The sequence below is a fragment of the Oryx dammah genome, unplaced genomic scaffold, assembly GCF_014754425.2.
Source record: "Oryx dammah isolate SB20612 unplaced genomic scaffold, SCBI_Odam_1.1 HiC_scaffold_27, whole genome shotgun sequence".
Classification (NCBI taxonomy): domain Eukaryota; kingdom Metazoa; phylum Chordata; class Mammalia; order Artiodactyla; family Bovidae; genus Oryx; species Oryx dammah.
The window spans coordinates 102279488-102305149 of NW_024070211.1; positions in this window are offsets into that span (position 1 = coordinate 102279488).

Below are 25662 nucleotides of genomic sequence, written 5' to 3' on the forward strand. Positions count from 1 at the left end.
CAGCCTCTCTGCCCCTCCTCCTGTTTAAACATTCCTTTCATTTTGACAGAATCTCCAATTGTTTCAATAAATTTCTTTTTTTCCCCCTGTAAGCTAGTTTGAGTAGGGTTTCTGATACTCCAAAGAAAGGGAGCATAAAGGTCCATCCCTTAGTGACGGATAGGGGGTTTGGGAGGCCAGATGGCAGTGGTTCTCTGCCTCCCTCCAAGGGCAGCAAGGCCCCTTCCTTTCTGCACCCTCTGTCTTCTTTAGATCTTACTCTCTCCCCCGCTGGTTTCCCAGTCTAGGCATTTTATGTTCCAGGGATAAGACTTTCCTCACTTCCTAGGGTCTTTGTTCTTTTTCCCTACACAATATATGAGTTCTTTTAAAGATATCATGAATTAATATAAATAAGTCTTCAATGTAAAACCTGGGCAGCGAATTACTTGAGTTAATGAAGATCTTGTGGAACTAGAAGGAAGCTGAGGATGGAGGGTGGGTAAGTTGGGAGGTTTATGGGGGGAGGTGTTATACCTTTTGGAGGAGTTAGGTGAAAGGGCAGGAGTTTTAGATTCACTCCGATCTAATTAGCAGAGAAATCAACAAAGCCCATTCCATGGTACAAACTGAAAGACTTCCCCTCAATACTAAACCTACTGTACATATAGTTCATTCAGAATTTATTCTGATATCCCAAGTGTGTGTGTTTTTACATCCTTTTGAAAGTTTGGGCTCCTTTTTTTGAGTTTGAAGAAAGCTCACCAGAGCTGCCAGAGTTGGATTTTAGCCATAGTATCTCTGTGCCTCCTACTCATTGTTTCCACAATAAGCATACTAACTCCTGGACAGACCACTTCATAAAATTGTGAGATTAAAATTATGTAATTAATGTGAACATTCTAGGAAAACTGTAAAGAATTAAGCATGGGCGATATGATTCTTAACCTGTTTTATCCAGAATAAGTAGTCAATATATTCTGTGCATTTAAGACACTATTATTTCAGCAGTTTTTTCAACTTGACTGAGAGGAAAGAATGACATTCAGCTATTAAAATAACAGATTTATAATGACACCTTGAAAGCATTTTATTATATGATGGATAGAATAAAGATGATAAGATCTATCACTGCTACTATAATTTTTTCTTCTGTCCAGATTTTATCTGCCTTTCTAACTGTAGTTCAGGAACCGTATCTCCAAATCCCTTTCAATTGACACATTTCTTTAAATTTCTATAACTTTGTCTGAATTATACAAATTGGTTTTTATAAGATAATATATATTCCTTTAAGACAGTGATCATAGTTCACTGAGCAGCACTCTGAGTACTCAATAAACACTAAAAATTTTATTTCTGAGTCACTTTTTAAACACTCATTTGGTCACTACTTTAAAGTCTTGTAACTATATTTAGCCAAGTAGATATAGTTTGTTCATTATAGATAGCATCTAAAATCAACACTATTGATTTTATTATTTAAAACTGCAAGTTACTCACTAAAAGTTATACAGTACTCTTCTTTCTAGTCTCTATCATCATGTTGATATTTAATCAGAAAAATTCCAAAATTGGTAGGAAATAGAGTAGTCAGAGCTTTATGTCTCAACAGAGAATAAATGTTCAACTTAATGAGGCGGGAGAAATAAAGGAGCTATTAATAAGTAGTTAAAATAAATGAATGACAAGAGACATCAGAGGGCTGGTGATTCTGCTCGAGATAAGTCAATTTTATTCAGTGGAAAAAATAACCTGAAGGAAAGCGTTTGCAGCAGGAGTGTTTTATACTACTTGTGCTTGCTGGTTCCTTCATTTACTACAGGGTTATTTGGTATCTACTGTGTGTCAACTGGGCTTCCCCTGTGGCTTAGTTGGTAAAGAATCCACCTGCAATGCGGGAGACCTGGTTTGATCCCTGGGTTGGGAAGATCCCCTGGGGAAGGGAAAGGCTCCCCACTCCAGTATTCTGGCCTGGAGAATCCCATGGACAGTACAGATCACAGGTCACAAAGAGTCAGACACAACCGAGTGACTCTCACTTCACTGTGTGTCAACTAACTGTGTCAACCACTCTAATAATCTCTGGAGGTAATTTAGCTTCTTGGTGTTTATCAGAGAGATGTGCAGAAAATGTGTCAAGTACTATAGTGAATCAAGGGGAGGATAATAAAGGTACCTTAGGTGCCTTAGGGGTGTGTGTGTGTGTGTGTGTGTGTGTGTGTTGGAAGATAAGAGAGTATCTCTGCCTTAAGGAGATTTTATACCAGTAGACAGTGTTTGTAACCTTTCTGTCTAGCGCCTTCCCTCCCAGATACTTATCTTTTCATTTGCTATATTTTCCATATCAGAAGTGGGTGAATATTATTCAATAATATATTACATGACTATAAAATTCCTGAAGGCTTCATGTAAAACAGAAGTCAGAGAATTGTAAGCCAGGAACTGGAAAATCTACATGGTATATCAGAAAGTTTCATTTTATAAAAGAAAAGCATCAACATCTGTAAGAACAAGTGATGCTTTGATTTTATGGCTGGTGTGACTATAAAAATTTAAGCCACAAAAAAGTAACATTCTCTATCAGAAACTAAGAAGAAAATATCAGATATTAAGAAGAAAATCCTTTCCAAGGGAATATTTTTCACCATGTGCCTTCCTTTGTAATCTTTTACAATTAAACAGCACATTATATGTTCTTCCCCAAATATCTAAACATCAATAAAGTCAATAAACTCTAATATAAACTATCAAAAGTATCCTAAGTTATCATTAAGAACTGCCAAAAATGTAAACTAATACATAAATGCTTTTTTAAAAAATGGTCCAACAGACTGATTATTCTACTTGAATTATGCCTGGGTATAAATAATCACTCCCTCTACAAATTACTATGAGCACAACAGCTAGAACCAAACTGACAGGGGACAAACAATGTAGGCTTGAATATAAATATCTAAAAAACAATTTATGAATTATTTTTCAAAAACTAAATTATATTTACCCAATGTAAACATAAATATCTCTAAGGAGATGCAGTTTCAATTTTAAATTTATTTTCCCCAATCCACAACATTTTAGCATGTTATGAAGCATCATAAACCTAGCCAACATATTTTGACTAGCTAAAATAATTTTTTAAAGCGGTTATATTTTTAAATTGTTAGACATATATTACTATATAAGCATCAAATAGAACCATAAATAGAAATTCAAAAAATAATACAAATGCCACGATGCTGACAAGAATATTTACACTGACTTTATCTAGTTTGATGTTACCAGGGAAAAATATAAAGGGAGGAAAAGAATGCAGGCTAGCAAAAAATAGACTAGTCTGCTACTAATAACCACATTCAGCAATAAATTTACTCTTCAGGGTCAGGTGGAAGAAGTGGAAAAAAGACTAAACATATCTTAATTCAAGGTGCAGGAAGTGCAAAATTAATAGAAGATATAAATGTCAAAATTCTTTTAACAGGGTACAAATGAACTTATATACAAAACAGAAGTAGAGTCACAGATGTACAAAACAAACTTATGGTTACCAGAGCATAAGAGGAGCAGGGGGCAGCAAGGGATAAAACTGTGGCACCGGTGGTTAAAAAAAAAAACAAACGCCTGACAATGCAGGTAGATGCAAGAGATGTAGGTTCTATCTCTGGGCTGGGAAGATGCCCTGAAGATGGAAATGGCAACCCACTCCAGTATGCTTGCCTGGAGAATCCTATAGACAGAGGAGCCTATGGGGTCTCAAAGAGTCGGATATGACTGAGCACACACACATGAACGGGACTGACATAAACACACTGCTATATATAAAATAGATATCTAGTAAGGGCATACTGCATAGCACTGGGAACTCTACTCAATATTCTGTAATGGCCACATGGGAAAAGAATCTAAAACAAAACAAAATAAAACTTTAATATGTAATACCTGAATCCTGCTATATGTCTACAAGTCCAAAAACTGCATACACGTGTATCTTGTTATCTATCTAAATATTACCAATCAGTTTACTTCTGACACTGTGTTGAAGAATGAATCCTAAGATTCCCAAGGCTGAGTATGTACAACTTAACCCTCACTCTGTTATAATTCTTCTGAATAAGTTTCAATTTTTAAAATTCTTTAGTGCTTCTTATATATGGTAGGTGCTTTACTGTGTACTCAAGTGTCCTCTTGATAGAGGCTGGAGGTGAGAGGTCCTACTTTGTTGACAACACTTTGCTTTCCTAACAACTGGTGTTTGTAAGCATAAGAAAAATGTTCATTGAGTAGAGAGGAAGATGTGGTTACCACAACTGAAGAGTGATCATAGTACTGTCTTTCATAGAGTTGGTCCAATAAATAATGAAAATGAATATATAATAAATGAATAAATTTCACATAAGTGAAATTCGTGATGATGACAACATTCTCCATATTTTTTCTTTTATAACAAATTCTCTGCTTTTCATATGATTTTCCTCCCTTCCTCCACTTTGACTATTTTTTAAAAAATTTATATTTTGTTTACTTTCCTTTATCCCACTTTATCCTTAAAAAAGAAAGAATGTGTGTGTGTGTGTGTGTGTGTGTGTGTGTGTGACACAAAAGGGCATAAGGCTTGAAATTATTGATGCAGCTTATCGACTGGGAAAGTTCACTGTTAGCACCAGCCAAAGTCACTCACATTTGTGCATGTACCTGAACATGAAACAGAAGTTTATGTACAATTAAAATCCAAAATAAAAATCCAAATAGAAAAAGGGTATTTTGTATATGTGAAAGTACTGATTATTAGTAAAAGTCTCGCACAGGGAAATGAAATCCCTTTTACTAAGTTTCCAAATCTAACACCTCTTTGTTGTCAAAATATTTTTTAATAAGTCCATGTTTCAGAATTGATTAAAAAATCAACAGTTTTTTCAACAATGAAACAAAAATGTATGGTCAATACAGACCTGATTTTAAGCTTGGCTCCTATTTAGTTGGCTTTGTTATTCTTCACATTTATGATAACACAGAATTATTTTTGTTTTGAAAAATATTACTTGTTTAATTCAACTCATGAATTTCATATAAAGAAAATAGTTTCCAAAGATAGGCTTATAGCTAGAAAGCATCAAAAATATGTCATGACATAATGATATACTAAGGTTGATCTTGTATCTAGTAATTCTATTTTTTTAAGAAATATTTCCTCATTTATTTATTTAATTTAAAAATTAATTCAGGGAAACATTAAATTTAGGATGCAATTTTATTAAAAAAAAGAGCCCTTCTACTCTCATAGAAATTTATTTTTTAAGCAGAAAATTCAGTATAAAAGAATATGAAATAATGAAGCAAAGCTTATATTATGCTTTCAAATAACAATAAACCTTTTCTGGTATATATAAACTGGAATCTAAACATTTTTAAAAAACCATAAATATTACTAAGTAACTGACAATACAACTAGAATAAAGCTTGCCAAAAGAGATTGAGGTAAACCATCTCTAAAAACAGTAAATAATTCTGAAAGTACCATTTCATTAAATCAAGACAACTTATTTAACTCTACAAAATATTCAATTACTTTTAAAATTTAATATACTTGAAATCTGTATAAAACATGAGGGAAGATATCACTACAATTTAAAAAAAAAAAAAAAAACCTCAGATGACTGAAATACATTTATGGACTCGAAATTCCTAGTCTAAACACGTTTCAGCAACTCTTGTCAAAAAGACTTTAGAACACAGCATTTTGTACAGGCTCCCATCCAAAAGGTTGATGTCAAACTTATAAAACAAATGATCAGGGAATTTTACCTTGTGATTTCAATTGTACAGTACTTTAAAAAAATTGTTTATGACTGTATATCTTTTATTTATGTAAATTTCCCCCATTTTATTGAGATATAATTGACATGAACACTGTATAGTTTGTAAAGTATATAGTATAATGGTTTGACTTACGTATATTGCTAATCTGTTTTGCTTTTTTACAGATATTTTATTGGAGTATAGTTGATTTACAATGTTGTATTAGTTCCAGGTATACAGCAAACTGAATCAGTTATACACATAACCACTCTTTATAGATTCATTTCCCATATAAGTGTTGAGTAGAGTTCCATGGGCTCTACAGTAGGTCCTTATTAGTTATCTGTTTTATATGTAGTAGTAGTGTATACATGTCAATATTTTATCACTGAGACTTTGCATTTTATACTGTATATACCAAGGAAAATAAAAAGTTAACTAGTTTGAAATTGTAAAAAAAAAAAAATGGAGCATTTTGTAGTAATTCTTAAAAAGTTAAAACAGATACTTGACATTTGGTCTGTCTGATATCAGTCAGTCAAGTTGGCTGCATATGGGTTTATTTCTGATCCTTGGTGCCAAAGAACATTTGTTGAGTTACTACTAAACACATAGCTGTATTAAATGATACTTGGTTGACACCAGATATGCCTCAAAATTGAGGAGCAAGTTTCAGGTGAGCACCTCGAAGTTCTTTAACTTGCTTTGTAAAATTTTAACAATTCATCTTTGAGATTGCTTCCCATTAGTTTATAAAGAGTTTATTAAAAAAACCTCTCTTCCCTCATCTCTCTCTCTTTCTCTCTCTGTCTTTTTCACTAATAGCTGCCTCTTATTCTATCACGATTGTAAAACAATTTTTATCCCATATCATATTCAAAAGTATAAACAGAATTCCCAATCTTTTGGAGCAGTGAATAACCATGCATTCTATAATTCTTGGTGTGTCTAACTGTATCTGCATGATGCATTTTTAGAAGGTGAATTACTGAGTTAAAGGATATGTATATTTTAAAGTTCAAAAGCCATACCTGAATTGTTCTTCATACAATTTTACCAATTTATATTCCTTCCAGTAATGGAGGAGAATATGTGGTCTCCAAACCTTTATCAGTAATATGAATAAAAATATAAGCTTTTCTTTTCAATTTGATAGATGAATTGATTTTCGAATGTTCTGAAAGTATTTTTCCCATGGTCTTCACTGTGATTGTAGTTTCAGTTTACATTTAACAATTGTCCATTTTGGAATTTATTATGATGTAGGATTTAAGATGTGCGTCATTTTTTCCTCAGATAATTACTAAAATGGTGTACATTATTTGTTAATGAATTCATCTTTTTTCCCCACAGACATGGAAAGCTCCTTTCATCATGTACTAAAACCTCACAAATAACTGGATTGTCTGAGTTTTTAACGTTTCATTGACCTATCTTCATAGTTTTACATATAAAGCTTTAAAACATGATTTAATTACTGATAAGACTATTTCTTCATTGCTTTTTAAATTTAAGATTTTAACTTTCCACGTAAAAAAATTTTAAGAGTTAAGTCCCAAGTTAGAAAGCGTACTTCAAGATGTTGTTGGGTTAAGGTAGGTCTTTTTATAAACAATCATGCTATACTTTAAAGAAGACTAATATCCTACAACATTTCCTTGCCAAGATAAAATATTTAAGTGATATGAGGGATAAATAGATTAGTCTTAGCAAGATAGCCATGATTCGTGTTAGCAGGATAGTTAGCAAATAATATCTATATCAAAATATTTTCCAAGTTTTAAATGACTAACTTAAAAACCAATTTTAAGTAGCTAAATTATTGATCTCAAAACTAATTTAGGAGTACAAGCAATTAGTGAAATGAAAGCTGACAACCAAAAGAGATATAAAATTAAAGATATTTTTGATACATCAATCAAAACAAAACTTTGTGGAACATTAAAACAGATGAAATTACTTAAATTTTATTTATCTTAGACAGGTTTACTGAAGCTAGGTTAATCTTAATAAAATATGTCTGCATTTTCAACCATGTGGAGAAATACAGTGATAACCTTGAGTGTCTAGCACCACTCCTTTACCTCTGAAACAAAATCGTCCTTCTCTTTCATACTTTCAGTAGCAACTGTGGAATTAACAGTCTACATATGGTATTCAGCCATGCTGTGGGCTCCAGGCACATGGACATGGGAGAAAAGCCCATACAAAAAGCAGAAGTGAAAGAGATAACATTGTTTCATCAATGAGACACCAGCAGTATTTTTTGAGGATAAAGAAGAATCAGGGAATCAAGCAAGCAGGTGGTCCAGTATCAATTCTGCAGCCCTTCCATAAGCTTTGGCCAGGAGCAAGTCTTCCAGCTCTTGCAAAGTGTAAATGTGAAGTGAAGTGTTCACCCTGCTCCACCCCCTCAGGTGCAGTCAAATCACCAATCATCGTTTTTGTCCAAGGGCAGTCTACACTGGTGCAGGAAAGGAGAAGAGGGAGGGTGAAGAGAGGAGGGATTGGCTAGTGTTAAAGGAGAGCTTTTCCACAGAGTTCTATGGTTGCTATAGTAACAGCTTCTTTTGTTTGTACATATTCAGAACAGCTGCTTCCTTTGGGCTTCTGGTGGCAGGGATATTATGGAGGTAACCCAGAGGGAAAGAAGCAGCACACTGACCATGGGAAATAGTTTCCATATCAGATCATTCTTGTTTAAATGAGTTGAACTTTATACTGGGGTTAAATGTGGGTTTTGAATGTTGGGAACAAGATCTTTTAAAAGATAAATTCCACCAGGCAAAGGCCTAGGTGTGCTGTGATCTGTAAGATGCCTTGAGCTAACCTAAACAACACACCTCCACTCTTTTGTGCCCTTGGGACTTGAAACCCTCCATTATCTTTCTACCTGGTGTACAGGCAACCTGTAGCTCAAGCTCTCTGGGAGGTATTTTTCTCAACAGGAAACAGCACTCCTTCCAAATGCTACAAATCCCTGTCCACCTTTCCAAGTCCTAATTAATTCCTCTAATTAGAGCTCTTTCTGGCAGAAACCATTTACAAAGTTGAGTTGCTGCTCAAAACAAATTGATGAATATTCAGAAATGTTGACTGTTGCGGACATCTACTGCCCTTAAAACCAGCCTACTAAGGCCTTTTATAGGCCTAGTAAAGATGGGTCATCTCCAAGGGAAACGTAGAGAAAAGTGTGGTTTCATTCTAAGGAGCAAATGCCCTAAATAACTATCTATGTAAAAATGTAGTTTTAAGAAACAAGTGTTTTACAACATATATAAAAACACACATATATATATTATACACACAAATATAGATGCATATATACATATCTAGTTATATATGTACACATATGTATATACTCATATGTGTGTGCACTTAGTCACTCAGTGATGTCCAACTGTGACCCCATTGATTGTAGTCTGCCAGGCTCCTCTGTCCATGGGATTTCTCAGGTAAGAATACTGGAGTGGGCAGCCATTTCCTACTCCAGGGGATCTTCCTGACCCAAGGATTGAACCCATGTATCCTGCATTGGCAGGTGAATTCTTTACCACTGAAACACTCGTAAAACTATACATATATATATACACATATCCTGGGTGTTCATTGGAAGGACTTATGCTAAAGCTGAAACTCTAATACTTTGGCCACCTCATGCGAAGAGTTGACTCATTGGAAAAGACTCTGATGCTGGGAGGGATTAGGGGCAGGAAGAGAAGGGGACGACAGAGGATGAGATGGCTGGATGGCATCACCAACTTGACGGACATGAGTTTGAGTGAACTCTGGGAGTTGGTGATGGACAGGGAGGCCTGGTGTGCTGCGATTCATGGGGTCGCAAAGAGTCGGACACGACTGAGTGACTGAACTGAACTGAACTGATACATATATCTGTAAATTCATGGTATAAAGTAGAAATCCAATGGGTTAAAAATAAAGCATTAAAAAAGGCATCTGCTGTTTGAGAAGTCAAATTTTGTAAATACAAAAATTTAAGATGCAAATAAGCAAAGCAGAAGACGCAGATGTCCTTATAAGCAAATTGATACTGAACATAGGTTTACTACTTGTTTCTAACCCTTTGGGATTTTGGAAAAGTGTAATAAGAAAGCAAAGTGATGCTCTTGTTTCTAAATTAAAATTTACTCATAATCTGTCAAATGAAGTGCTTTTAAACTTTGAATTTTAGTAAAATCCATGAAATATTTGGTTGGTTTAATTTGCCAACAACAGGTATCCCACATGCTATATCTCAGTTCATGTCAATTTGACTGTGTATTCGCTTGTGAATTTTCACAGAAAACAACTCATTTTATCCTGCATTGAATTTCAATGCATTTTATACTGCACTGAATCGGAATGAATAAACTTTGACTGATTTAAATTGGAAGGTAACAACAAAGATGTTTAGATTATTTCATTAAATATAGAAGTCCTGGCTTATTATTAGATCTCATGAATATACAAATTTATTTCACTTATTTAACAATATTTTTTAACCCAAAGATCTTGTATTAGCTTCAGTTAATTCAATTTAGAATTAACTAAAGGTGACAGTCTGAGTCCTAAAATAAGCACAAGTATTACAATTTCTGTGCCTTTGGACTGTTCAATTTGGGGCAAATTATCTAATCTCTTTGTGCATAAGTCTCACAAACTGTAAAACAATGATGTTTACACCTTTGGGACACATTTCTAAGAGAATCAATTAAAACAAGATGTAAAAATTCATGCAGAAACTGCAAACATCATATGATGCTGTTACAAAAACAGAGAAAGGAACTAGTGTTTATTATTTGTTCATCTTTAATTGTTTTGATTTCACTTTTATCTTCTTATATTCTTTTTTATTATCAATATGGTGATAACATTAAAATCTCTAAACTTAGTCAAATTTTCTCCCAAACTCCAGACCTGGATTTTCCAAATTTGTCAATGAAGTTCCTTTCAGTATCTCAAACACGTTGGACCCAAATCTAAGTAACTCATTTCATTTTCAAAATTTCTCTTCCTTCTACCATATTTCTAGTAAAGGCATTACTTTCCTCCAGTTACCAAGGCTTAAAAGTTATTACCTTTTCTTTATATCCAGACTGTTAAGTTTTGTACTTTTACAACCTGGAGCTGTTTCATGGATTTGAGTTCTCATTTTCATTCCTATTCAACTCTAGTTGAAATAACATGAATTTGCTCAAACTACTGCAGAGAGTCTCCAGAGCTCCAAGTTCCCCAACATATTGCAGATCAACTCTTTTTCCCAAACACATTAGTCTTCCTCAAGTAACTTGATAGTTTCTGGCTTCCAAATATACAGTTGAAACTTCTTAACCTGACCCGTAGGACATTCTAGAATCAAAATCCAGACTAACTATTACTGTTACTCTCATTGTAAAATAAAATTTCTGTTGATCTCCTAACATAATTCATGGATTTAAAACTCTGCTTTTTGCAAGTCTTTGCTTACTCTGTCTCCCCTGCATGTGCAACTTATCCTGTGCCCTAACTTCTTGAGATCAAATACCACTTTATAAAGTTTTTCTTAATTCTCACCCTTGTATTAAGGTAGACCTCCTTGGCCCATCCTCTGGCACTTACATTTGACTTTATGTCACTCTTATTTTTGTGTATTTCTGACTGCCTTGTGATATTTTTAGATATATTCTTTATTCAATTCAGAGTTCCCTATAGCAACAATTACAATCAACTTTAATATGAAAGGTATTTTAAATGTATAAAATTTCTACAAATCTCTAAACAGTTTATAAATGATTGTATAAATTCTTATTTATCAATGAAGTAAGTCTCAGAGTGAAAGTCAGATTTTTTTTGCAACCTTTTATCTGATTTCATACTTTTTAAAAAACTTCATACGTTTAATCTTTGGCATATTTCTATCGGAATACATCAATAGAATGTATTCAAAACTATTTGTACATTGCTATATAGTTTACACCTTCTCTGGTGGTACAGATGGTGAAGAATCTGCCTGCAACGCAGGAGACCTGAGTTCAATCCTTGGATCAGGAAAATCTTCTGGAGAAGGGAATGGCAACCCACTCCAGTATTCTTGCCTAAAGAATTCCGTGGACAGAGGAGCCTGTGGGCTACACTCCATGGGGTCACAAAGAGTCAGACACAACTGAGTGACTAACACACATATAGTTTACAAACAAAATATTGCTGAGAATACCTAATGAGTAGTCATTGCTCTTAAAAAGAAATGTGTAAGAAAGACAACCCTTTCTCTTTTTGTAGACAGCTGATGCTGAAGACTGAGGTATCTACCTAAGGATCCTAGAAGTGACCAGCTTAAGAGGACAAGCCTATAAGCTGAGGTAGACATGCATAAAGATAACAACCTGCGTCCATGGCGGCACAGAAAAGCTGTTGAGTTACCAGCTCTGGATCTGTTCTACCTTAAAACTTTTTGTTATATAAGTTAATGAACTTCTTGTTGTAATCAGATTTTATATTACTCCTGGCTAAAAAAAAAAAAAAAAAAGCCACAGGAATTCAGAGAAATGACTTGATGACAGACACAGATCATAGGGAGAGAAAGAGGCAGATAAGGAGAATAGTCACAGTGACTCTCAAATTTTATGAGAAAGGCTATACTTCTTTTGATTAGCCCTTAATTTCCTTATTTCTTTTAAAAATATATTCTTATTTTATTTGAATTAGTAAATGGATTTCAGGTTCTTGAATCCAAATATATCTTAAAAAAGAAAATACATATTATCACATTTAATTAATCAATAAGTAAGTAATTAATGACAATATTAATGTAAGTATTATTACAATATTGGCAATTATTACAATAATGACAATATTAATAGTAAGTATTAATGACAATAGTAAGGAAAATATTAGTATTTCCTCTATTTTAAAGATAAAAAAATTAACGGTTGCAAAAATTCACAGCCAATATCCTAGGAAAATTTGAACTTGAACCCAAATTTTCTGACTAAAAAGCTGTTCTTTTCCATCATGTTATGTCCTTCCCATCGCATTCATTTTTAGATCATTACAGTCTTTTATTTCCAACTTTTCCCATAACATCAATTATATCACCCTTTGACTTCATGACAATGAAATTCTTTTCTAGCTCAGTATATATATTTCATGCCTCCATTCAAAATAGTATAGTTTTTCCTCTTGGAGTATTTATTAAATCTGCCTTCCTTTCCCCCACTGGTCACTGGCCACAGGTATTGTTAAAATCAAGCAAGTACCAGAGTAGCCAGCTAAGATACAGCTGCAAACACATCAGTCCATTTCACACTGAAGATCCTCAAAGCACACAGGATCAAGAAAAAGTTAGTCGCTCAGTAGTGTCCAGCTCTGTGTGAGCCACTGCCTGTGCAGCCTACCAGGCTCCTCTGTTCATGGGATTCTCCAGGCAAGAATACTGGATTGGGTTGTCATTCCCTTCTCCAGCGGATCTTCCGCACCCAGGGATCGAATCTGGGTCTCCTGCATTTCAGGCAGATTCTTTATGGTCTGAGCCACGAGGGAAGCCCTTCGTTTTCCTTCTTCAACAAATCAATGTTAGAGCTCAATTAGGACATTAACTAGTCTAAATATGATTCTAACTTTGACATCTCCAGCTTTCTGTCTCTCTTTTCTTTCTCCTGCATGCATGTGTGCTAAGTCACTTCAGTTGTGTCCAAGTCTTTGTGACCCTATGGAATCTAGCCTGCCAGGCTCCTCTGTCCATGGAGGTTCTCCAGGCAAGAATACTGCGGTGGGTTGCCATGCCCTACTCCAGGGGATCTTCCTGACCCAGCAATCCAACCATGTCTTCCTGTTGACCTTGTATTGCAGGCGATCCTTTATTGCTGAGCCCTGAGGATAAGCTCTTCTTTCTCCTACTTCAACAAATTCAGTGTGTTTATTTGTTTATTGTGTGCCAAAGTGAAAGATTCCATTCTTGTCTTTGAGAAGTTTATACAGTGAGGAAAGAGACACAGACAACTCAGAGAAGAAAAACAAAGGGGACTATTTTCCACTTTTTCTGAAAACAGGAAAAATTGGTCCCTACACAGGACTAGCCTTATCACTCTCCCTGAAGCTCTGAATTATCTTTTTCCAAGTGACTGTTATCAAGTCTAAATTGGATCAGTTCACCTCAGTCACTATAGTGACCTTTCATATACATTTATATACAACTGTACTTTCCTCCTGGGTCCAAGTTCTTACTATAGTCTTTTTCTCTTAATTTCCTCAGTTTTAAATCAGTACTTAAAATAGTTTATTTTATATTCAATTTTCACCTTCAACTTGAATAAATTCTTGTTCTCTTTTTATTCTCTTATATTGCACTGATTTTATCACTTGCTCTTATAATGATCAGCAAAACAAGGATCAGAAGTGGAGAGATCTTTTGTACTCAACAGAGAGTGGGCAGAGTGAAGCACTTGGATGAAAACATTTGACTCTATGTGGGTAGATAGAGTCAATCTGTGAGATAATAGAAAATGAAATAAATATTGGTCTTGGTCTGCAGTCCCTGACACAGGGCTCCTAAACCCTTATAAATTCCTAAATGATGAAACACTGGGTGGGCTTGCAGGTAACTCCTGGATGGGGCTGGTCACCAGAAAGACCAAGACAAAACCCCTCATTCTCCAGAGACAGGGGAGGGGCTAGAAATGGAGTTAATAATTGATCACTCTTACATGAGGAAGCCTGCATAAATTCCTGATTGTAAGGGGTTCCAAGAGCTTCCAGTTTGGTGGACACTTGTGCATGAAGCTGTAGGAAAGCAACTGATATCTTCCTAAGGAACATACTTATATAGTTTCAAGTATGCTGAGTTTCATACCTAGGAAGGCCAATCCATTGGCTAACACAAATGACCTGGGGTAAAACCTGCTCCTCTCTGGGAATTGTACTTACAATAGTGAAATACTAAGCCAATTACATTCTTGGGTAATGGGCTAAAAAGATATATTGATTTAAATACTGCATGTTGAACCAATGACAGGTGAAAAATACTGGGTTTGTGGGGGGGAAAGAGAGAGAGAGAGAGAGAAAAGGAGAAACAAAAAAGGCAGAGGTGAGAAAAAGAAAAAATAGAGGGAATGAGGGAAAATAAAGAAAGAGAGGGGAGTTTCAGAGGGTGGTCTGGGAAACAGAAGAGAAGGAAGAAAGGACAGAAGATGGAAACTATGTAGCCTCTGAGAGAGAGTAGTTCAGGCTAGGACTTAGCGATTCCTGATTTCCTTTTCCATGGGGTATGACTGTATTTTATTATCTTGGATGTCAGTGGGATTTCCTCTCATGTTCTTATAACATCTGCTATTGTTTCACTCTCATTTTTACTTGAGATATCTATGTGTAATTTTGTCTCTCATTCTTCATTCTCATTCTTTAACTTTAATTAAGGCCATACACTGACTCAGTGGACACGAGTTTGAGCAAACGCTGGCAGACAGTGAAGGGCAGGGAAGCCTGGGCATGCTGCAGTCCATGTGGTGACAAAGAGTCAGAGACAATTGAGTAAATGAACAACAACAACACAGCAGATAAATATGAAGTAACTTCCTGGCTCGGGCAAGGTGGAGGCAGGGGGCCAGCTAGTCCACAAAAGCTTCCTATATAAATCCTTAAAAACTACTGTCCTCCCGCGATCCTTGTTTTCAGTCCTCTGTTGTTGGAGATGTACTTGGAGCCCAGTGTCCACTCACCATCTCAGGCCCCATATATATATAAGCTGAGTGATTTATCTTACAATGGGATTCTGGAATCTTTATTATTATTCTGCTGTTCACTAAACAGTATTCTCTTTTAGTGGCATTAAAAATAGGAGGGTAAATATTAAAAGTGAGGAGACTAGTATGTCTTATATATGCTATTTTAAGTACTTAATATATACTAATTATATTACCAGATTTTACTCTCCAGCAACTTTGTGAGGTTTGTACCATCCTCATAAAGAAGAAAACTGCCAGTCTCAATAAAAGGAAGCAACTTATCAAAGGCATTAAGGATAGTAGCAGAGTAACTCTGGTTAAAATCCATGGCTCTGAGTAAATTTACAACAGGTACCAATAGAGAAGACCTACCAGGAACTTTATTTGGTTCCTTGTGTGAAACAAGGTAAACTTGTGACATAAGTTAACCTTCATGAATTATTATACTGAAAATAACATTAAATTGAAATAGATTTTAAAACACATCATTTTTCTAAGACTTGTTCTTGTTATTTGTTAAAAAATATAACTTTGGCCTATGTAATGATCCTTGTTGGCATTCAAGTAAAAGGATCATTAAATACAAACCCAATATGTGCACCAAGAAAGATTTGAAATTAACAAAGAGTAAGCAGTAAGTTTAAACCCACTGCCAACTGCTTAAAAAGATAAATCAAAATGCACTAAAGACAGCAATGTATATATGAAACAAGAGGATGAGTGCTCAGTGAGCCAGCAAAGAACCCATCAAGGTGAAATCATACAATAAGTGAAACCATGCCTGCATGAGGGATAAAACATTAGCAATAAAATAAATACCAATGTCAGTGGTGTGATACATCAGAATTCAGGACAACTGAAAATACTTTACACATAAAAAAATACACTAGAGGAGACCAGATGAAAAAAGAGACACAGTATCAAAATGGACTGACATAAACACATTTCTTTGCTTCAGAATAACCTGGGGGCATTAAGCTTGTTAGTCTTCTATTCACATATGTCTAAAGGTCAGAAAGAGTTCTGAGAACAAACTGATGTTCTGGGTGCACACTTACTCCCTTACACTTAATGTTTCCATGTGGAGAAACTTTCTTTAGATGAACACTCTTGACCTTTCATGCCTCTACTAAGTGGCAATGTTTAAGGATCAAATGAACAAGAAGCATCATCAGGTCCATTTGCTTGCATCCAAGCGAAATCTTATTTGAATATTCACTGGAAGGACTGATGCTGAAGCTGAAGCTTCAAGACTTTGGGCACCTAATGCGAAAAGTCACCTCACTGGAAAAGACCTGATGCTGAGAAAGATAGAAGGCAGTAGAAGAAGAGGGCAACAGAGCATGAGGTGGTTGGATGGTATCACCAACTCAGTGGGCATGAATTTCAGCAACCTCCGGGAGATGGTGAAGGACAGGGAAGCCTGGCATGCTGCAGTCCATGGGGCTGTGAAGAGTCAGACATGACTGAGCAACTGAACAACTACAAAAAAAGCCAAATCTAGTGTTCATCAGTAATAAAATTGACCCAGTCATTTGACCACTCCAACTAATTCTCAATTCATTTCTACATCAGGTAGGAAAGAAAAAGTATTCTTTTTACTCCCTAAATGTCTAATGGACTTCCTAAATGTCTAATTATATGGGTCTGAATGCGTATATGTGTTTAGCACCTTAAAAGCCTTTAAACTGTACATATGATCATTCATGTAAATATAAGACCTCTTCACTGACATTACATTAACCCTAATCCTTTATCTTAACCCTAACCCTGTATATTACATTACATTATCTATGTTTAACTTTAATTTTTCTATTTGATTCATGGGTAATATGTAACAAACATACAGAATGACCAGTAAGGTTTAGAACCTCAAAAAGACAAAAATTTTCTAGAGGAATTCTTGGCTGACTAGGCAGGCAGCAATGCCAATCTAATTATGTCCTAGGATAGATGTAGAAAGAAAAATGATGAGGTTAAAGCATTTATTAAAAATAAAAATAAATGTGAAGTTGGAATACTAAATTTTCAGTAGAGAATAATCCATTTAATTATTTTAAAATTATACCAATTACAACAAATAATTCTGTAATGTTAATAAATCATTTTAATTTATTCTTCAATGCCACAGAAATTGATATTATGCCAGTAAGTTTCCAACTTGGACATTTACATGCCAAATTGTCTATCTGTCTATTAAGAACGGAAGTATAAAAGGAGATGATTGAATAGTAAGAAATAGGCCAAAGTGAAACTAGAGGTTCACTTTTGACACACATGAAAATGAAATCTCCTTTTAGTGTAATGTAATACTTATAATGATGGCTTAATTTCCAAAATCCTTTGACATATAACAACTTTATGGGCAATAATAAGAATAACTTATTATCACTACAATTGCCTAACATGTCCCAAGTACAATGTTAACTGTATGTCATCTCATTTGACCTCCTCAAAACACTCCAGTGCAGACACCATTACCCTCATGTTACAGAAAAGGAAACAGTCTGGAAAAGGTTATTTTTCCCTGGTCTCATGTGTACAAGTAGAAGAGCTAGAACTCGAACCCAGATAGCAGATCTGAAGTCTATGCTCTTCCCACTGTGCCATATTTAATACATTATTTATTTCTAAAATAAATCTCCATTTTCCTCTATAGTATTTCCTTTCTTGACTTTCTTATGTCTTTACTCATTCACCAAGGTCCTTTGGCTCAGCCTTGGGTGTTCTTCCACAACTGTGTTCTGTCAGTTCCTAAGTTCACTCCTATCCCTTCCTGCCTAGTCCTACTTGGCGAGGTTCCCACCACTTCTATCTTGCAATAGCAGTATGAAAGTGAATGAATGTGAAAGTCGCTCAGTTGTGTCCAACTCTTTGCAACCCCATGGACTATACAGTCCATGGAATTCTCCAGGCCAGAGTACTGGAGTAGGTAGCCTTTCCCTTCTCCAGGGGATCTTCCCAATCCAGGGATCAAACCTAGGTTTCCTGCATTGCAAGTGGATTCTTTACCAGCTGAACTACAAGGGAAGCCCAAGAGTACTGGAATGGGTAGCCTTTCCCTTCTCCAGGGGATATTCCTGACCCAGGAATCAAACTGGGGTCTCCTTTATTGCAGACAGATTCTTTACCAACTGAGCTATTAGAGAAGCTCAATAATTCCCTATAAATTCATCCTGCATGAGCAACGTTAACTGGCTCATATACATCTATGTCTATATATAGTTATTCAGTTACATTTGGCTCTTTGTGACGCCATGAACTGCAGCATGCCAAGCTTCCTTGTCCTTCATTACCTCCCAAATTTGCTCAGATTCATATCCGTTGAGTTGGTGATGCCTTGCAACTATCTCATACTCTCATCCTCTGCCACCCTCTTCTTAATCTTTCCCAGCATCAGGGTCTTTTCCAGTGAGTCAGCTCTTTGCATCAAGTGCCCAAAGTATTGAAGCTATGGCTTAAGCAACAGTCCTTCCAATAATATTTAGGGTTGATTTCTTTTAGAACACACACACACACACACACACACCATTTTATATGTTCCACATAATCCACTTCACTTGCTAACAGCTTTCAACATCTCTTTATTTTTCCCTATAAGGTAGAATTAGACAAAGTTATTTTCTGGAAAGAACCAGATAGAAAATATTTTAGGCTGTGTGGGCTACATAGTCTCTCCATCAATTGTGCAAAAGTAACCACAGACAATATTAAAAATATGAGGCACAGACTCACAGAAGTGATTGTGCCATAGTTCAATAAAACTACTTAAAACAAGAGGGCAGGCTGGATTTGACCCACAGGCTATGGTTTAACAAACTCTGGTATAGGATAAATGAAAAATAGGAACATCAACTTGTTCTTCAACATCCTTTATAAATTAATAAATAAAATAAAATAAATATTATTAAATATTTATTTCAGCGAGTCAGGTTGCTGAAATAATATCAATATCAATAGTAACATCAATAACCTCACTGCCCCTACTCCTAGCTTTTCTCTTTTTTTTCTTCTTTTTAAATTAACATTATTGGAATATATTTGCTTTACAATGCATTGATTTCTACTGTATACCAAAATGAATGAGCCATACATATACAGGTATCACTTCCCTTTTGACTTTCCCATTCAGTTCACCACATTGCATTGAGTTCCCTGTGTTATATCATATGTTTTTATTACTTATCTATTTATACATAGTATTGAGTGCCTGCTAATTGCTTCAGTTGTGTCGACTCTTGGTGGCCAGATGGACTGTAGCCTCTGTCCATGGGACTCTCCAGGCAAGAATACTGGAGTGGGTTGCCGTGCACTCCTCCAGGGGATCTTCAGGCCCAGGGATTGAATATGAATCTCTTATGTCTCCTGCATTGGCAGATGGATTCTTTACTACTAGCACTACCTGGAAAGCCCATACATAGTATTAATAGTGTACCTGACCCGCCTCTTGAGAAAACTGTATGCAGGTCAGGAAGCAACAGTTAGAATTAGACATAGAAAAACAGACTGGATAGGTAAAGGAGAACGTCAAGGCTGTATATTGTCACCCTGCTTATTTAACTTATATGCAGAGTACATCATGAGAAATGCTGGGCTGGAAGAAGCACAAACTGGAATCAAAACTGCTGGGAGAAATATCAATAACTTTGGATATGCAGATGACACCACCCTTATGGCAGAAAGTGAAGAAGGACTAAAGAGCCTCATGATGAAAGTGAAAGAGGAGAGTGAAAAAGTTGGTTAAAGCTCAACATTCAGAAAACTAAGATCATGGCATCCGGTCCCATCACTTCATGGGAAATAGATGGGGAAACAGTGGAAACAGTGACTGACTTTATTTTTCTGGGCTCCAAAATCACTGCAGATGGTTACTGCAGCCATGAAATTAAAAGACTCTTACTCCTTGGAAGGAAAGTTATGACCAACTTAGCATATTAAAAAGCAGAGACATTACTTTGTTAACAAACATCTGTCTAGTCAAGGCTATGGTTTTTCCAGTGATCATGTATGGATGTGAGAGTTGGACTATAAAGAAAACTGAGCACCAAAGAATTGATGCTTTTAAACTGTGGTGTTGGAGAAGACTCTTGAGAGTCCTTTGGACTGCAAGGAGATCCAACCAGTCCATCCTAAAGGAGATCAGTCCTGGGTGTTCATTGGAAGGACTGATGTTGAAGCTGAAACTCCAATACTTTGGCCACCTGATGTAAAGAGGTGACTCATTTGAAAAGACTCTCATCCTGGGAAAGATTGAGGCCAAGAGGAGAAGGGGACTTGGATGGCATCACCGACTCTATGGATATGAGTTTGAGTAAGATCTGGGAGTTGGTGATGGACTGGGAAGCTAAAGTCCACGGGATCCCAAAGAGTCAGACACAACTGAATGTCTGAACTGACTGACAATGATTCTTCTGCTCTCTCAAAGAAATTCTGCACAATCTAGTGTCACTGTTTTGCTCTTTAATTCCTTTCTGTATCTTAATTAATTGCATCATAAGTAATTTCTCAATGAACTTATATGTCCTTTTAAACCCTCCTCCTCTTCCACTCCCAACTGCCTCCACTTCTTCTAGGTATATGTCTGTTTTCTCCTTCCATCTATTTCAATTGTGAGTTAAAAAAAAAAAATCTTCCTAGTGTGTGATTGATTAGTATATCGAGTATTATCCATATAAATGTATCCAAGGAGAGAGTAAAAACAAATTTAAGCTGTCTTATTAACCTCAGATATGCAGATGACACCACCCTTATGGCAGAAAGTGAAGAGGAACTCAAAAGCCTCTTGATGAAAGTGAAAGAGGAGAGTGAAAAAGTTGGCTTAAAGCTCAACATTCAGAAAACAAAGATCATGGCATCTGGTCCCATCACTTCATGGGAAATAGATGGGGAAACAGTGGAAACAGTGTCAGACTTTATTTTGGGGGGCTCCAAAATCACTGCAGATGGTGATTGCAGCCATGAAATTAAAAGACGCTTACTCCTTGGAAGAAAAGTTATGACTAACCTAGATAGCATATTGAAGAGCAGAGACATTTGCAATTTTTTAAGGAATCTCCACACTGTTCTCCATAGTGGCTGTACTAGTTTGCATTCCCACCAACAGTGTAAGAGGGTTCCCTTTTCTCCACACCCTCTCCAGCATTTATTGCTTGCAGACTTTTGGATTGCAGCCATTCTGACTGGTGTGAAATGGTACCTCATTGTGGTCTTGATTTGCATTTCTCTGATAATGAGTGATGTTGAGCATCTTTTCATGTGTTTGTTAGCCATCTGTATGTCTTCTTTGGAGAAATGTCTATTTAGTTCTTTGGCCCATTTTTTGATTGGGTCGTTTATTTTTCTGGAATTGAGCTGCATGAGTTGCTTGTATATTTTTGAGATTAGTTGTTTGTCAGTTGCTTCATTTGCTATTATTTTCTCCCATTCTGAAGGCTGTCTTTTCACCTTGCTTATAGTTTCCTTCGTTGTGCAGAAGCTTTTGATTTTAATTAGATCCCATTTGTTTATTTTTGCTTTTATTTCCAGTATTCTGGGAGGTGGATCATAGAGGATCCTGCTGTGATTTATGTCAGAGAGTGTTTTGCCTATGTTCTCCTCTAGGAGTTTCATAGTTTCTGGTCTTACGTTTAGATCTTTAATCCATTTTGAGTTTACTTTTGTGTGTGGTGTTAGAAAGTGATCTAGTTTCATTCTTTTACAAGTGGTTGACCAGTTTTCCCAGCACTACTTGTTAAAGAGATTGTCTTTACTCCATTGTATATTCTTGCCTCCTATGTCGAAGATACGGTGTCCATAGGTGTGTGGATTTATCTCTGGGCTTTCTATTTGATTCCATTGATCTATATTTCTGTCTTTGTGCCAGTACCATACTGTCTTAATGACTGTGGCTTTGTAGTAGAGCCTGAAGTCAGGCAAGGTGATTCCTCCAGTTCCATTCTTCTTTCTCAAGATTGCTTTGGCTATTCGAAGTTTTTTGTATTTCCATACAAATCTTGAAATTATTTGTTCTAGTTCTGTGAAAAATACTGCTGGTAGCTTGATAGGGATTGCACTGAATCTGTAGATTGCTTTGGGTAGTATACTCATTTTCACTATATTGATTCTTCCAATCCACGAACATGGTATATTTCTCCATCTATTAGTGTCTTCTTTGATTTCTTTCATCAGTGTTTTATAGTTTTCTATATATAGGTCTTTAGTTTCTTTATGATCCAGAGAGATGATATGGGGTGGGAGGTGTGAGGGGGGTTCAGGATTGGGAACTCATGTACACCCATGGCAGATTCATGTCAATGTATGGCAAAACCAATACAGTATTGTAAAGTAAAATAAAGTAAAAATAAAATTTTTTTTAAAAAAGAAAGAAAAGCAGAGACATTACTTTGCCCACCAAGGTCTGTCTAGTCAAGGCTATGGTTTTTCCTGTGGTCATGGATGGATGTGGGCGTTGGACTGTGAAGAAAGCCATGCGCCAAAGAATTGATGCTTTTGAACTGTGGTGTTGGAGAAGACTCCTCAGAGTCCCTTGGACTTCAAGGAGATCCAACCAGTTCATTCTAAAAGAGATCAGCCCTGGGATTTCTTTGGAAGGAATGATGCTAAAGCTGAAACTCCAGTATTTTGGCCACCTCATGCAAAGAGTTGACTCATTGGAAAAGACTCTGATGCTGGGAGGGATTGGGGGCAGGAGGAGAAGGGGACGACAGAGGATGAGATGGTTGGATGGCATCACCAACTCGATGGATGTGAGTTTGAGTGAACTCTGGGAGTTGGTGATGGACAGGGAGGCCTGGCATGCTGTGATTCATTGGGTCGCAAAGTTGGACACGACTGAGTGACTGAACTGAACTGAACTGATTAATTCATTTTAATGATGAACTACAAAAATAAGTCTCTCTCTACTTTCCTTGTTTCCAGAAAAGCAATTCTCTTTCTCAGAGGTTGTATTATACAGACATAATCATAGAAATATTTTCCTCAACAGAAGTTATAGCTTATAAATCAGATTTTTCTGTGCTTTCATTTCCACAATAATGTATTTTCTTTTTCTCTGTTTTCAACTGAATGATAATTCCTTCATAGTATTGTGTTGCTTTCTACCAAACATCAGCGTGAATCGGCCATAGGTTTACCCATGTCCTCTCCCACTTGAACATCCCTCCCACCTCCCTCCCATTTTCACAATAACATATTTTAGTGATATTTTCATTTAAGTAAACAAGGAGCTGTCTGATCCTTTTTAAGGACTGCATACTATTTCACTGTACAGTTGTGCCTTGTTTATGTAACAAATTCTTCACTAAAGGATTTTTAAAGTTTCTAATATTTTGCTACTATAAAAAAAATGTACTGTGCCAATGCTAGGGTAGTTGTGCACCAAACATAAAAACAGTAACTGAGTCCTAAGGGTAAGGGGAAAAATATTCACTTTTTTGAGATGTGATTCTTGAGATGAAATAAAAATAAAACACTAGTACCCTCAGTTTTGTGACAATATCCAAACACAACTTTCAAACTCTACAAAACCATTTTTATCACATCTTTTTAATAAAAAAGTTAACTGAACTTTTTCCCAAGCATGAAAAAAATGACCTCTTCTCTGATCTTATATGCTTGTAAAAGGGTTTTAGAGTTCCTAACTCAACAAATTTGAGGACAGGATCTATTTCTAAGGATGGTATTTCCTGCAGAAAACATTATTTCAATTACTTATTAAACAAAACATCTTACAAATATAAAATTTGAAAAGGGTACTACCTTAAATTAATATGATTTCTTCCTTAAAAGAAATAACTGTTAAAAATAGCTAATAGCTATGTATAATGACTGTAATAAATCGGTGTGATGAATTAAATATTCCATTACTGTCATTGTCCAATTAATTTAAAAGATTCAATACAGATTACATTTTGTTTATATATCCAAACATGTACCTTTGAACATATAATCTGTAATTCCGAAATACTGATTTTCAGTATCAATAATTTGAACATTGATTGTAACACAGATTTAATGTGTGCTATGTCTTCAGCATTGTGCTAAATATCTTATGTGTATTTACTCATCTAATCCCCATTATTATCTATTATCTACTATTATCTATTATTATTTAAACAGATAAGACTTAAGGAAATAAAAATTTTCAGAATGTTAGACTGCAGTAAATGGTAAAGCAAAGAGTAAATTTGGGTTGTTAATTTTAGTTCACATTTTTATTAAGTCCTTATGTTTATTAACTGACCCCAAACGCAAATCTCTTAATATTATTTGTGCAGATGCTCATGACTAGGCAAATGGGAGCAACTAAATGTTGCAGAAGAGAATGAGGAAGATAAAAATTGGATTGAAACTGGAAAAAAAATGAAAGGAATAGCAGAAGAGATTAGAAGAGTAGTATAATAAGTAAGTAAAGGTGTTTCTGGATTTAGTTATATAATTTTTACAAAAGTTCATTTTGGTCATGGGTTCCCTAAATATTGGGGTTTCCCTGGGGCTCAGATGGTAAAGAATGTATCTGCAGTGCAGGAGACCCAGGTTCAATCCACTCACACTTCCACTTTACTTCACTAACAATAAATTAGTGGCTGCACAGTCAATGTAAGAAATCAACCAGTAAATCTAGACAACTGGTTTTGAATTGTCCTCCCCATAAGTCACCAAGGCCAATCTTTAAGATTTAAGGGGGATCACTTAGAAAAGTGCCTAATTTAGGGCTTTGAGATGAGACCAAATTTTTTTTACCAGGACTGAGAAAATCCTTTTGTGATTGGCTGTCACAAAGGTAGAGATTTAGATAGCTAGGTAAATTCAACAAACATTCTTTCATGCTTCAAGTCTCATCATTAGTGAAATAAAAGGTCAGAATGAAAAACTAACAGGAATCTAGATATTTCAAGTGTAATTAATTTTGAAATATGGCATTTAAAATTATTCCTTGCATTCAAAATACAAAACCCCTCACAATCTTTATGAACAGAACAAACAATTCTGTGACTCTGATTATTTCATTGAATATATTCACCAAATATTTGTCCAGTTCCTACTGAATTACCTGTTCATCAAGCACCAGGCACAAATTTCTGCCCTCATGGAGCTTACATTCTTGAGTGGGAGAAAAGATAGCACACAAAATACATATGGAGTGTATTATATTGTCTGTTAAATAATGAATAGGACAATGAGAAAAACA